Source organism: Phoca vitulina, unplaced genomic scaffold (genome assembly GCF_004348235.1).
Source record: "Phoca vitulina isolate PV1807 unplaced genomic scaffold, GSC_HSeal_1.0 scaffold4, whole genome shotgun sequence".
NCBI lineage: Eukaryota > Metazoa > Chordata > Mammalia > Carnivora > Phocidae > Phoca > Phoca vitulina.
This window is the reverse complement of record NW_022589707.1, coordinates 50,965,130-50,980,868: the sequence shown is the minus strand read 5'-3', so window position 1 is coordinate 50,980,868 and position 15,739 is coordinate 50,965,130. Positions and strand designations below refer to the sequence as shown.

At 34.1% G+C, this 15,739-nt stretch overlaps 1 protein-coding gene and 1 non-coding gene across 2 annotated transcripts in view; one reads left to right on the top strand and one right to left on the bottom strand.

The window, feature by feature from the left end:
• CRPPA (CDP-L-ribitol pyrophosphorylase A) overlaps nt 1-15,739 on the bottom strand; it is a 303,756-nt gene that overhangs the window by 15,633 nt on the left and 272,384 nt on the right. The window lies entirely within an intron of this gene.
• Nucleotides 15,133-15,236, top strand: LOC116631182. The gene has a single exon (XR_004299124.1). It is a non-coding gene; the product is annotated as a small nucleolar RNA U13 (small nucleolar RNA).

Sequence of the window (15,739 nt, the reverse complement as noted above, 5' to 3'; positions counted from 1 at the left end):
GACTTGAAATATAATAGAACTATTAAAAGTGAAAAATATTACTGAATTTATTTATTTATTTTTTTAAAGATTTTATTTATTTATTTGAGAGAGAGAGAATGAGAGACAGAGAGCATGAGAGGGAGGAGGGTCAGAGGGAGAAGCAGACTCCCTGTCGAGCAGTGAGCCCGATGCGGGACTCGATCCTGGGACTCCAGGATGATGACCTGAGCCGAAGGCAGTCGCTTAACCAACTGAGCCACCCAGGCGCCCTACTGAATTTAAACAAACAAAAAATCTCAAAGCATGGGTTAGAAAACAGATGAGACGTAACTGAAAAGACTATTATTGAAACTGAAGGCAGAGTTGAAGAAGTGACTCAGAATTCATATCAGAGATGACAAAAAATAGGAAATGTAAAAGGAGGTTATGGAATTTGGCAGATATGTTAAGAATGTCATATATATATATATATATATATATTTTAAGATTTTATTTATTTGACAGAGAGAGACACAGCGAGAGAGGGAACACAAGCAGGGGGAGTGGCAGAGGGAGAAGCAGGCTTCCTGCGGAGCTGGGAGCCTGATGTGGGGCTCGATCCCAGGACCCTGGGATCATGACCTGAGCTGAAGGCAGCCGCTTAACTGACTGAGCCACCCAGGCGTCCCTGTCCAATATATATTTAATCAGAACTCCAGAAAGGGAGAATAGAGACAATGGGGAAAAATAAAAATAAGAATTATTGCTAAAAAATTACCAGAAGTTATGGAATACACGAACTCATTCATAAAGGAAACCCAGTAAATTCCAAGGTTGATGAAAAGGAAATTCAACAAGTAGACAAGTGAAGTGTGAAACCTAAATATAAAAAGACCCTCTTAAAGCAGCTAGACAGAACAGACCAATAGAGGACTAACAATTAGACTTACCACAGTCTTCCTCACAGCAACAGTGGAAGTAAGAACACAATGAAGTATTTGCAAAGTGCTAAAGACAAAAAGCAAACATTGACTCCCTCCAACAAACAACCAAAACTGTTCACCTAGAATACTTTTTACTTCCCACCACAAAACACTATGTATCAAGAATGAAGATAAAATATGAACTCCCTCAGTTAAACAAAACATAAGCTTATTCCTAAAAATACTCAGACAGTAAAGAATGCATCTCAAGTGGAAGAAAAGTAATTTCAAAAGGAAGGTCTCGTAGGGCAGATAGCTTTGGAAAATGAAAGAGCTTCAAAATAAGTAAATAAATCTGAAAGCAGTGTCTCCAGAAAATCAATAAAAATAACATTTAAATAGACAGTATAAATAAAAATACTGGTTAAGAACAGTAGCATAAAAACTGGAAGGTGAGTTATCAAAATGTTCTAAGATCAATGAAATTGTTGGGGAGCAATTAAAATACTAAGTTTAGATTTTCACTTACATATGCAAAGTAAATTTCAGAAGGCCTACAAATGTCTAACAATAGGATGTGAAACTTATTTGTCAGTTGAGAGAAAATAGAGTAAGAAACAGTTAGGGCTTCCAGGCAACTAAAACCAAAGGCAGCTCTCACAATATTTAAAAAAAAAAAAAAAAGAGAGAGAGAGAGAGAGACACTGATAAGAAAAACAAAACTGAAAAATGAGAACATCAAATAAAGCTACACATATACAGAAACACACACACATACACAATCACAACAATCTCAGTGTAATTTGAAGACAGAACTTCTGAACTTCAAAATAATTTTAAGTTAAAAGAGAAAAAGAGAAAATCACCAAATTTAAATGAGCAATTTCTCATACTTCTGTGCCTTGTCATTAGCCTTGTGACGAAAGGCAGTCTGGAAAAACTTAGAAAGAAGGAAGAGTGGAGCTATTGATGAGTGTAAAGCTGACCTAAAACTATCACCAAAAAGAGTAAGCCTGCCTTAAGTGTGAAAACAGCTAGAAAGAGTGCACATCTGACCAGCATGACCAATTTTAAGGGACTTAAAATTATGCTTGATTTCAAGTGGCAGTCTTCTGGTGGTGAAAAACACATAAACACATCTCTGTCAACTGAGTGTTGAAGGGGAAAGAAGCAAAAGGGAAAAACACAGGTTCCTGAAATACCAAAGAGAATGAAAAAGTTAAAGGACACAAAATTCCTCCTTCCACCATTAAATAAAAGAAATTAACTAAAAGAAAGTGGATTTTGCTATATTGACAGGCGAGGGTGGCACTGAATTAGGTCCCCTATAAACTAGCCAAATCCACAACAGACAAACCGGAGAGAATTTACTGCATCCAGAGTTATTACCCACAATAAGGATTTAACCACCTCAATTAATGAACCACCTTCCATCCAAGAAATGTTAAGCAGAAGACTGTAAGATAATACTCCAAATTGAAGAGAATTTTTGCACAGTTTTGACATTCAGAACCATACTAATGTTTCACATACTCAAAAAAAAAAAAAAAAAAAGGCAATTAGAATCACCCAAGTCAGAGGGGAGACATCCAAAGTGAATTATTAACAAGATAACCAACCTGAAGAGGATGGCAAAGAAAATAATTAACCTAAGTAATTTTGGAAAATAGTATTTCGTTCTATACATTAAGACAAAGAACTCTATATGACTATTGTACTCTAATTAGTAAATTTGTATTCCCAGAGGTATGGGTTGGCATTTCTGAAGTTACACTTGTGTGTATTCCAGGGATGAACAAAGACGTATTGAACAAACTTATTTAGAAAACTTACACCAACAAAGGTTGAATAACATGTCTACCATCACACAGATAATAACTGAGAAACCCTGATTTGAAACCAGAATCAGAATCTATAGAGTCTAAGCATTTAACATTAGGGACATTATTATCCAAGAAAGCTTGCTCCTAAATGACTATTTCAAGTTTAGATCCATTATTTTTGGAGGGCCTAATTTAATACCAAATTAAAAAATATAATCCCTCTTGAGATTTTTAAATGACTCAAGAGCAATAAGTTGGGTGTGTGGTCTAACACACATTCACACCTCCATGGTATGCATATCCTGCTTCCACAACTGCAAAAAAGAAAATAAAATCACTAGGGTAATTCATGTTTTATGATGTGACTACAAACTGATGAGAGAATCACATCTCTTTGCTTAATAGTAATAAAAACCCTAACTTGCAAATTGGGACTCTGACTCTGGAATTTGTAACATCCAGACAAAAGGTAGAAGCAAGCACTTTTCAGTGAGTATTGATGGAGGAATAAAAAAAGGAGTTCTGTAAAACAGATGTAGGGGACATAAAGCAAATATTTACGGAGTCAAAATGTCATTTTCTCTTATAGTTTATAGTGTCACACATATACACTGCAAAGATAGGCAGGAAGCCTTGTCAATTTCAGGAACTGTCATGCCATAAAATGATAAGGCATAGGGAACAGCAAATACCAGAGTCATGTTGCTAAAGCAAAGACAAAAATAAAAAATTAAAACAAAACATACATTGATTTGACTGTCATGGTTGGTTGGGTTTGGCATGATCCCTGGCGGGATCTGTTTTATATTGAGCCATGATGAATATTTGCTTTCTCTGCCGACATGTTTTCAGTGAGGTGTAGGACATAGGGAAGGCTAAACAACATTTTAATTATTGTTCCAGCGTGGAGAACAAATAAGCAGCACATTAGAAATCTCCTGTGACACTCTGGAAACCTTACAAAGGAAACACTAACATGTTTTCCATTCACTCAGCCTAAAGCATAATTCTCCAGTTTCCTGGATATACTAATTTCATAAAGAATAATTTAAGTGTTATATAGAACACACACAATCAAAAGGAAAAGAAGAGCTACAAAACCTTTCTTCCTTTTAATTGTTTATTCATTCTGATTGGGATTGGAAGGCTTTTAAAAGACAAATAAATGCTTGCGGCTATAAATAATTAAAATACCAGCAAAGAGGAGTAATAATTACAAGAAAGAAAATGTCTGTCTGGATTATACACATGTCCAACGAAAGGGGTGAGAGACACTACTGAATAGTGAGCACTAAATCATGAAAGCAAAAATGATTGATAATCTTTATAGGAATATATTAAAAGGCATTTAAAAGTAAATGTCAAATTCAATGATAGAAAGTTCTAATTATATACATATTCCTATAAAAATACAGTCTTCTCATAGGCTGAAATATTTCCTGACTTAAAAAATGAAAGAAAAGCTCTCATGAGGAAATCTAGCCTGTTCAGATTTGTTTTGTTTTAGATTTGAGCACTTTACTTGGAAGTAAGCTCTCAGCATTGCGGAACAAAAACAAAAACATACACTCACACAGCTTCTCTATGAAAATTGTAGCTTACAATGACATTCTTCTACATATCACTCATTTTTTAAAATAAGTCTTGTGAAGTTTAGGAAAAAAAGGGTAGGGGAATTTTGTCTAATTATTATGGAAGAAGCCTTTGGGCTTGTTTTTCATATTCTTGATAATAAATACTATAGTAACAGCCTAATTTATAATAATCATTTTCATTCTGAGGCAACCATTTCTTGTACATCTCTCTATGCATGTTAACTTTCTGCCTTCAACTAATTACGTGGTGAATTGAAGGAAAAAAGTGAATGTTTTAAGAGGGAAACAAAATAGATTTAACTGAACACTAAAACATTCCTTGTTTTCAACCAGGAGCATTTTAGCCATAAGATTTTAAGAGAATACAACAGAGTGCAATATCTCATAACATTAGTTTACTTACAACAGGTTATGAATCCAAAAAAAAAAGAAGTTATAAGAAGAATGTAAATATAATTGATACACGCTATATTTTAATATGCTTGACATTTAAACACCTTAAGAAATGACAGTAGGATTCTTAATCCTTATTCTTCTCCCCTTCAAGACAAAAGAAATAGTTGTCATGTCCTGCAGTCTGATACATTGCTAATTCCCAGAGTATAAAACAGCAAAAGATCAAATTAAGTTATAGAAAAGGGACAGTGAATATAGATAAGCCACAAGGGACTCAAATTTTAGGTAAGTCCAAAGGCAAACTATGTTAAATTCATGAAGACGTATCTTGTTTGTCAAAAAACACAATTCAAAAGCCCCAGTAACTCAGAGCTCTGTCCAGCAATATCCACTTGCCTAACAATCACAAGAAGCCAAAGATATTTTTCAAAAATAATGTTTTTATAGCTCATAGCAGAAGCTCACCCAGCTCACTAGGCCACCCAATAAATATCATGTAATGGTGATAATGAACTCTAAAATATGCACTGTATACCAAGATGTATGGTACTTGAGAGGTAGGGGAAGAAGTCACTGTGCCATATTAAACTATACAGAAATCCATGGATTCGGGATTTAAAAGGGATACTGAATTTGTGGGGTTTTAACTGCTTTACATATAATTCTCATCATTTTATAAAATAGCTTGACAATGAGGGATAAATACATAAAGGTTTTCTCCAGTACCCAAAAATTGACAAAATATATTAATATAAGCAAAATAAAAAATTTAAACTGAATTTGACTTAACACTCATCTTGATATTAAACTGTTCATCTCCTCTTCTCAAGTGTCACTCAAAAACTGAATACATCACATGGCATGTAAAATATAATCTCTTACTTCACTGAGGGGTAGGTAGAGAAAGTAACAAAAAAGTTATTCCTTTTTTTGAAACCATAACTAAAATTTGATCTTTTAGAACTCTGAATAAACATAAAACAGTTTTTGTTACATTACATATAGTAACTATTCCATTTCTTGCTTCCAGTTGTAAAACAGACAAGCATATCTTCCTCTATTACTCTGGAGCCATCTACATCTAAAAATAGCTCATTTCTTTCACGCAACCCAATAGAATCATTTCTAAGTTCATTAAGAATAAACTAAATGAATCAACTAGAGAGTAATCACCACAAATTTGAAGATAATATAAGAAAGATAACAGCCAAGACAGGATGACCTTTCAATGATGGGATTATAAGTAATGAGAGTCATTTATTATTCATTGCAAGTAATTACTTATAATTACACTTACTTATTATAACTAATAAGAATTATAATGGTGGACTCTTTGGGGACCCCGTCAAAGAAAGTGTTATAAATTCTAAGTACACCTTTAAGGAAGAAATCAATTACTTTTTAATTTTATGAAGTAGACTATCTAATGGATTATAATTTAAGAATATATCAGAAGAACAAAACTATTTTTGTAAAGGTTTCTTATAATAAATCATTGAGAAGCTTGATCAAGGTGGTAGCCTGAGGACACGTCTTCCTCGTTTTAAATCCCTAAGAAATGTGTACCGGTGGTGATGGTGGTATTAAATGCACTTGGAAGCTCACACATGCACACACAAATATACATATGAAATACTGGGAAATAATGGGTAATGCTATGATCTGACTAGAAATCTGGGAGAATTTCTGAGAAAGAGAAAGAGATGGGATTAGACTGGAAACAAAAACCACAGACCAAAACATGTACAAGGTAGGGCTCTGCAGAAGACAATTCTGGGTTGATTCCAGCTGAGAGTGAACAAATTCAAGGAGGAGAAAAAGATCCTGGCCCAGTGTTAAAGGTAAGTATTCTTGCACCATATTCTAAGGAGTCAACAGGGTGGCAGATCCTTCACTCCCCACCTGCATTAAAGAACTGGCAATAAAGATGTTTACCCACAGCCTAAAGGAGATCATGTGAGCACTTAATCTAGTGAAATGACAATGTCTTAAGTTGCCAGGAAACGTCAGAAGGAAAAAGGATCCTCTATAAGGGAAACAAGCTATTAGAAATAAGTGACATTTATACAGTAATAATAATGTGAACACATTGTGTTAACCCAAAGTTGTGATAATATGCATACAATCCTCTCACCACAATACATTATGAAAAAGAAAAGTTTATACTAAGATTTCTAGTTTAGTTTCAACATACAAAAAGCTGTAATTTAACACATTATGAAATTAAGGAAAAAACACAATAGGAACTTTTTTTAAGATTTATTTATTTTAGAGAGAGAGAGTGTGTGCTTGTGTGTGAATAAGCAGGAGGAGGGGCAGAGAGAAGAGGGAAAGGGAGAGAATCTCAAGAAGATTCCCACCGAGCTTGGAGCCCTATCCGGGGCTCGATCCCATGACCCTGAATCATGACCTGAGCCGAAATCAAGAGTTGGACACTCAACTGACTGAGCCACCCAGGTGCCCCTACAATGTGAACTTTTAATTACATTCAGTATTTGTACTATTCAACATCTAAAAGAAGTAAAGAAAAAGTGGGGAGGAATCTCTTTCATTATTTTAAGAATTACCTTAAATAAAGCACAAGGATAAATGACATCACTCCTAACATGTCTCAGTGTACTAGATTTCTTAGCTAATGTAACAAGAACAATAAATATAAGGGTTAAATATTAGAAAATAAGATACAATGTATCCTCCTTTTTAAACATAAAAAGTAATCATTTGAAAATATAAAAGAACTGTGAACTGTGAACAGAGTTCAGTAAGTGCTTAGGTATAAAATCAATACACACAATAATGTGAACTTTTCTATATAATAGCAATAACCAATTATAAAATTTAATATTTTCAAAGACCCCATTCACAAAACTTGGTAGCTCTCAAAACAGTGGCAATAACCAATTATGAAATATAATAAAAAAGATAATTATCACATTAGCAAAAACAAAGCAAAACAAATAAAAACCCATAAAATGGTCATAATTAAGTCTTGAAAAATGTCAGGTAAAGTATTGACTTTTCCAAATTAAAATAGAATTTTCAACAATAAATACTGATAATTCCAACTCAGAACAAGTAATTTGACTCTACATTTGTAGGATGTTCCAAAAGAGTGAATCTCTCTCTCTCTCTCTCTCTCTCTCACACACACACACATATAAAACTAATGTTAAATTTGACTCATGCAGTTTTATAGTTAACAGATTCATTTTTTAGACTGAAAAAAAAACATATTAATTTTGGTCAAGATTTCAGATAAGGAATAATAAATATGCAATTTTTGATGTTGCCATAACCCTGTGATGACAGCTACAAAGGAAATCATTTTTTCTGCTTTCAGGTGTTATGTGGAAAAAGAACAGAGACATATTCTTACAAGTTTGCTAAAATTCATCTCAACCTTCCCCAAACGATACCAGCGACCAAGAAAGCCATATTCTCTTCTTTTCCCAAAGTGATAGAGAGAATTTTAAGTAATCAAACCTATGGATAGGGGAATCAAATTGTGTTTAAATGAGAGGTTTGCTAATCTGGGTTAGAGCTAATTTGTGACTTTCAGATAAGTGGTAAATCAGGGAAAAGGGGCTTCTAATATACAGAAGAGAAACCAGATGACAAATAACAAAACCAAAGGAATAAGTTGGCAAGAAAGCTAGATTCTGGCTAGGATATACGACATGGCAGTGAAGAAAAAGAAGAATCTTCACCATTTCCAAGTCATAAGGCAGGACAAATTAGACCCATATAACATACCACCTTAGTTGGATTCTCTAATGGATAGAATTAAGAACATGTCAAATATGTTGCATTTATAAAACACTATGATAGTCATAGAAATAAAGTTATTATGATTAGGGATAAGATGAATAGAAGAGAAGGAAGGAGAAGAGTAATGAGCAACCCACAGACATCAGAAAATAATTAGTTTTACTTCATGACTAAATGTATAATATATAAATTATTTTCAGTCTCATAGTATAGTTTTAAATAAGAAACACTGGTATATATTGCTTTAATTATTGTAGCTAAGCCATGAGAGCAAAAGCATAAAACAAAAAGATTCCAAGTTTTAGCAATCCATCCAATTTTAATCAGTACTGCCAAATCCATTATTTTTTAGGAAAAAAATGACTCGATCCATCTTGCCAATCACACATTGTACTTCTCTATAATTATGTTCCTCCTCTATCTCTACACTCTAATCTCATTAACCTATTTTTAAGCCTTTTGAACTTAAGTTCTCTTCAGTCATAGGTATTCTTATCCTTTCTCTAGAATGCTCTCTTCCATTCACCCAGATCTCAGCTTGGGTGACAAAGTTGTTTTTTATTTTCTTTCCTCTTGCTCAAAAAAGTCTTTCTTGACATGCATGCTTAGGTCAAATCCATCCATCATGGCTCTCATGGTATCTCTTCTTTTTAGCTCTTGTCTCTGTTCCAATTTTATATTTGTTAATGCGATTCTCTCCTGGCCTGAAGCTCTAGGCTGATACCAGATACCAGGTTATCTTGTCTGCCCAGGCTCAGCATTGCATCCCAAGTTTCTCTCACGATGCCTATACCAGAGTAGGTTCCAGTACATATTTGTGCAGGGAAGCACATATTTTGAATGAAAAAAAAGTGTGTAAGGAATGTAATTTAGGTTTCTGGCACTGTTTGTTGATAAATTTCTGCAGCTCTTTCAGGATATAGCTTTGTCTCTTTTCCTATTCTACATTTACATTTCATCTCCCTCCCCTTCTCTCCCATTCCTCCTCACCAGAAAGGACATTTCTCTTTCAGCATTCCACCATTTCCGACAGATTGCCATTCTAAGTCACAGGACCCATTCTTTCCAGAGTAATGACCTAACTTCACATAGGACCTGAGACAAGAATGGGAATGCACACAATCAAATTGATAACTACTGAACTTAATTTTTTTTCTCCACATTCTCCTAAGGTCATCTCAGACTGTACCTATTGCATGCCTATCGTATCCTCCAGAAAATCAGTTGTCCTGATCAAACTCCTGATAGGAGTTGTGTGCAAGAAAAACTTATAATAGTGAGGTCACTATGATGTTCAGACTAATAGATATGCTATGATATCTTGGTTACTGGAAAGAGATGATATTCTTTTTTGAAATCAGCGTTACTTATGTTCCTTTAATGGTGCATACTGGGTATTTCCAGATAGGAGGAAGCAAGAGAGAAAGGGGTCCCATTAAATAAAGACTCTAGAAAAGCTTCAGTTACATCACAGAGACCATCCCAAGCTCATGGCTAAGAAATGATGCTGCTGTGTCAAATAAAATTGGGTTTCTGAGGTGAGGAGATGGGCACCTAGCAGAATCTGTCTTGCCTGTTTTATTTAATCCTTATAACAGAATTAAACAAACCAATAATAAAACACACCAAAAAACTAAAAAACTCCATGACCACAAATCCGTCCTTCTGTCTTACATTGCCCATTCCTAAATTGGAGAATGGATTTCCAAAGGGCAAGCATGAACTTCCTAACACTGACCCAGCCTCATTTTGCCAAAGTGCAATAATTTGGGAAACTCCCTTGAACAAATTTTCTTCCTTTGTATACTGCCAAGGAACTCTTTTATTTATGAGACATAAGTAATGAATCTCTGTAACTTTTTTAAAAATTAGGTCCAAACTGAATAACATCTTGAAGATATTCCTAGAAGTTTGGGATTCAAGGATGAGTAGGTTCCCAATTTCCAGAATGGAATATATATCCTGTTTTTAGTTTTTTTTTTTTTTTAGTTTATTTTTAGTAAATTTTCAGCAAAAAAGATGACTATATTTATCTATTCAGCCCTTATAATCTACAAATCTTCCCTGGATAAGATTCTGCCTTCTGTTTACTTTGTTTCTGGTACTACTTTTGATGACTTGGCCACATTACTCTGTTCACAAATACATAGTGCTATATAGGGAAGCATGAGATACATAGCAATGTGTTAACAAGTAGGTCCTGTCATAAAAAAAATTTATAATCTCTAAAGATTTTTATGGTGAATATATACCAAAAAGTTAAATAATACAAGGGCTAACATCTTAATATTCTCTGATAATGCCTCAAAGGCTGCTCAGGAATCTAGCAGGAAGTCAAGGAGGCTGAAGCTTTTCACTCCGCTCCTCGAGTATGCAAGACTTCTGATTTCAAAAGGGAATCCACTCCATATTATTATTGCAAAATGGGTTTCATTGATAGAAAGGATTTTTTTTAAAACAAATATAATCACAGAAAGGAGAAAATAAATGGTTAATCAGTAGTATACAGATAATGGCATAAACTCATTGGAATGATTTCTTACAATGGTCAACTATACCTTCCAGGACTGAGCTGGAAGTTCAGATACACGGAATAGAATTCTCTGGCACCACTGAATAGGAGTGGGGTGGGGGAGAGGCTGTGAAGATATGGGGGCCCAAAATACATGCCAGAGTATGACGACTGTGAAGATGACACCCTGACTTACAAAGGCCACAGAAGACCCCAAAGCAGCAGGGTTGGAATGTATGACTTGACCAAGTTTGAAACCAGGGTACAGAACTTAGACATATACTCAAGATCATACCCCTTCAAGATGCCTCATCAGGTGATTTAGGCAGCAAAGTATGCAGAAAAGTAGTACTTTAAAAAGAATCATTCAGAGGAGAAATGATCAAAGAGAAGTGAGAGCAGGAGTTTTCAACCTTAGCATGGTTGTCCCTCTGGGCTGAGTAAGGCTCACTGGAGGCTGTCCTGCGCTTCCTGCACCTTTACCCTCATCCATACCCTCTACTCACTACATGTCCATAGCACCACACCCTCACAGTCATGGCAACTGAAAATGTCTCCAGATATTACTGCTATATGTCTCCTGGGGGCAAATTTGCCTCTAGTTGAGAACCACTGTACTAAAGGTGGGGAGAGGGGCACCTGGGTGGCTCAGTCGTTAAGCGTCTGCCTTCGGCTCAGGTCATGATCCCAGGGTCCTGGGATCGAGCCCCGCATCGGGCTCCCTGCTCCGCGGGAAGCCTGCTTCTCCCTCTCCCACTCCCCCTGCTTGTGTTCCCTCTCTCGCTGTGTCTCTCTGTCAAATAAATAAATATCTTTAAAAAAAATAAAAAATAAAAAAAAATAAAGGTGGGGAGAGTAATTATTTGTAGATATAAAGTATCTGTAGATATAAAGATATAAAGGGAGACCTTTACTAAAATGATGAGCACACGATCTTACAGGTCTTCCATACATGGCAAAGAAACATATTCAGAATTCCCTCAATGATTTCAGTTTCTACTCTATATAATGGGAAAATACTACTCAAAAAAGGCAAAGTAGACAAGAAAGCACATGTTTTAATGAGGTAAGGGAGGTGTGGACAAAGAGACAATGAGTGGATGATTTCTTCATATGAAACCTGTCTGTACATAATAATATCTTCCAGAACACTTTCTAAAGTTTTAACAGATATGTAAAAATGAACATAGGAGTAAATGATACAGAAATGTATATGGGAAGAATATGGGCAATCCTGACATTTCTCAACCTGCTTTTGTAAGTTATGATTGAATTTTAGCCACAACACATACAAATTTACCCTTTGCCAAAATATTAGAAGTGATCCTTAAAAGTTGCACAAAATTAAATCTAACCATAAAGCAAAGGTATCATGAGAAGGTCCATATTTAAATGAATACTATATTCAACTTTTCTGAAAAGTAACAACAATTTTGTAGTATGATTACTTACTAATATACCCATCTTGGAGTCTGAATTTTTTAAAATTTTATTTCCCTAAAAGCTGAACACACTATTTGAAAAGTAAAGAAATAACACTAATTGTCCCTGGCTAAGATCGCAAAACCACTTTATTCCAATGTACTTAAGCAAAGGTGGAGGATTTTCTGCCTTTTGATGATCACCTTTTTTATCATTATTGTTAGATGCTCCTGGAAATGCTCACAGCAAAATAGAAAATTCATACAAGGATGTTTTAAACAGGCATGATTTCAAATGCACAGCCAGAAGGTTTTAATAAATCTAAAGAAGTGCAGTGTCAAGCAAAAGGTCAATATATACCTCTGTGAAGACCTCTCTTTGACTGTTCTTTGACTCTGCTGTGGTTAGGTAAGACTCTATTATGTAAACTATATATTGAGCTTTATGCCTTATAACTCTGTTAAGTGTTATTTGTGAAAGTTCCTTAAACTGATTTGGAATTTTGCTTCCTCACCTGGCAGCAATTACACATTCAAAGACCACCAGAAATAATTCTTCAGCTCCTTTTGGGATCTACAAGCTTGTTACGAACACTTAAGCAAGCGCATATGAACATTACACTCTGATAATAAACAAGGCTAGAGGGAAGGTTATTTTTTCTACTAAAAAAAAAAAAATCCTGTTCATAAATGATTCAAAAGCCAAAAGAGAAATAATTCTACCAATATATGAACTTTATCTGAAATCAAGGCCACTCTGTACAGGATTTTGAACTCTGAGGGTAACAGCTCACACAAATTACTGACTACTTCTTGCCCAGTCAGTACATTCATCTAACAAAGCAATTTCCATATGAGCAACCACAAACATTTCTGGCTTCACTTGTTAATCTTCCATGAAAAACTATTTCCATACTATTTTTAACTTGTATATGGTAATGATTATCTGTTTATCTCTGAAGCATGAAAACTCTTACAGTGCCCTTTATAATGTATTTATGTACCGTTTTCCCTTCCATGTCCTTGGCAGATGCAAGTATCCCTATCTTCCTTCCAGAAACAAAAGTTGAGAAGCACATTTCTTTCTTTCTTCCTTTCTTTCTTTCAGTTGGCTCCTTTTTTGTGTCCCAAATTCTCACACTTTTGAGCCTACTTCTCAATGGCTTTTCAATTTTACCTTCTTAGATAAAAAATGTGTGATACTTGAGGTCAATTACTGGAAGCGTAGATTAAATGGCAAATGAAATTCTTAGTTCACCTTGACCACATATGTATAAAATTTAAGTATTAAATATTTTACTATAAATTGGTAATTGATATTAAAGCACAGGAATCATATCAAGATATTTAAATATAGATCTGAACTAAGGTTTCTTAGACGCCTTTTACCAAGTGTTTTAAATTAACTCATTTAATACGCTTAATAGCCATATGATATGAATTTTCTTTTATCTCTACAGATGAGGAAAATAAACTTAAAAAAATTAACTATCTCATCCAAGTTTACAAAGCAAATAACAGAATGTGTGTGTATTAAACCCAGGTCCATCTGAATTTCAAAAATAATTTTTTTTCTCTGATTCTAAGCTCCACCCTTTTTGAAATTCAAGAAGTACCCAATTACCAATTAGACTGACTTCAAATATGTGGAACTTGAAACAGTTACAAATTAATGCTAACAATTGATAAGTAACAAATGGTCTTTATTCTTAAGGAACTCATAGTGTTGTAGACAAATATTTTTTTTTTTCCCATGGTGTCTCCATTGCATCAAATGCATGAAACATCAGCATTACATGGAGAAGATTTCATGGAACAAATTAGGTATCCATTGTTTATTGGAGTAGAATGAGAGGAGGGTAATGGGAAGATTTTATATATATATAATAACATATATATTTATATATTATAAATGACATACATTATATATTATAAATAACATATATTATATATTTAACATATTATAAATATTTTATTAACATTGCATATAATATAAAGAGCCAAAACATATAGTATTATAGTTTATATTCTACAAACATACATATATACACACATATACATACACACACACACACACACACGTGTATCTCTGACATATCAGATTTATCTTTCCACTACCCTCCTCATTACAGCCCAATAAACAATGGATACCTACTTTCTTCCATGAAATATCTGTGAAGTGATTTTCCATGTATTTGCTACACACATATATATACACACACGTATATATCATATATGATATATCTACACATTACCAATATCTTCGTATATGTATGTATACATCTTATTTTAAGATTTGTGTCTAGATTAAGATCTTTAAAAGTATTCCCTGTATCTGAGAGCTCTGAGAGCTATCATTTGTGTCATGTGAAATCTGTAAGATAATTTCTTGAAGCACTGTGTTACAGAAAACAAGATTACAGAAGCATTATATTACAGAAAACATTAAGATACTACTTCAGAAAGGAGAACTTAGATATTCAACTCTAGTGATCTATACTTTAATCTTTTTGATGTGATTAAGCATGGGAATAGAGGGGAATAGGTGGACGAAAAGGGACTTTTGCTCTTTATTATACTTCTGTATTATAAAAATTGTTTTATGAAATGTATGGGTTCATGTGTTAACTTTATATTTTTTTAATAACAATACTGAAATTCCCAAAGGAGGACTGAAGTTTAGAGACATCTACACAAAATCTCCCTTTATTAGCATATGATTAAGAACACTAGATCCTTTTGTAGTTCATAAGCGTGATGATTGGGTGTTCACACCATTGTGTGATACGTGTCTCCCTCAAACCTTGTTATGACCTTGGCATATTACCCATCTGATGTGGGGGTGAAAAACCAAACACTATATTATTTAAATTTAATTTTCAATTATTACATTCCAAAGAGAAGTTGAATTTTCCCTTCAACTTCCATTGACACTATACTTCAATTTTTCATTGGAATATCCACTGCTTTGATGGTTCTATTTTTTTATAAGCATTTTGTACACAAAAATAATGAGAATTAACTTAATGAATAATTCTGAGCCAGACTTAGAGATAGCTATGACCTTTGCTTTTTCATTACCATACTGTTTGCAGTATACAAACAACCCATGATGAATCGTACAGTGCATGCTTGCAATTATAATTTTGCACAAAATATGAGCACTGAGCGATGATTAAACTAGTAATGCTTTATTAAAACTTCAGGAAAATACCATTTAGGGAAAGTATTTTACAGCATAAGCTTTATTCATTTTTGAAGTGACCAAAAATAGATAATGTAAATATTGAGACAATAAAACCAACATGCTGTAAAAATAAGCAAGGTTAATAGAACATAA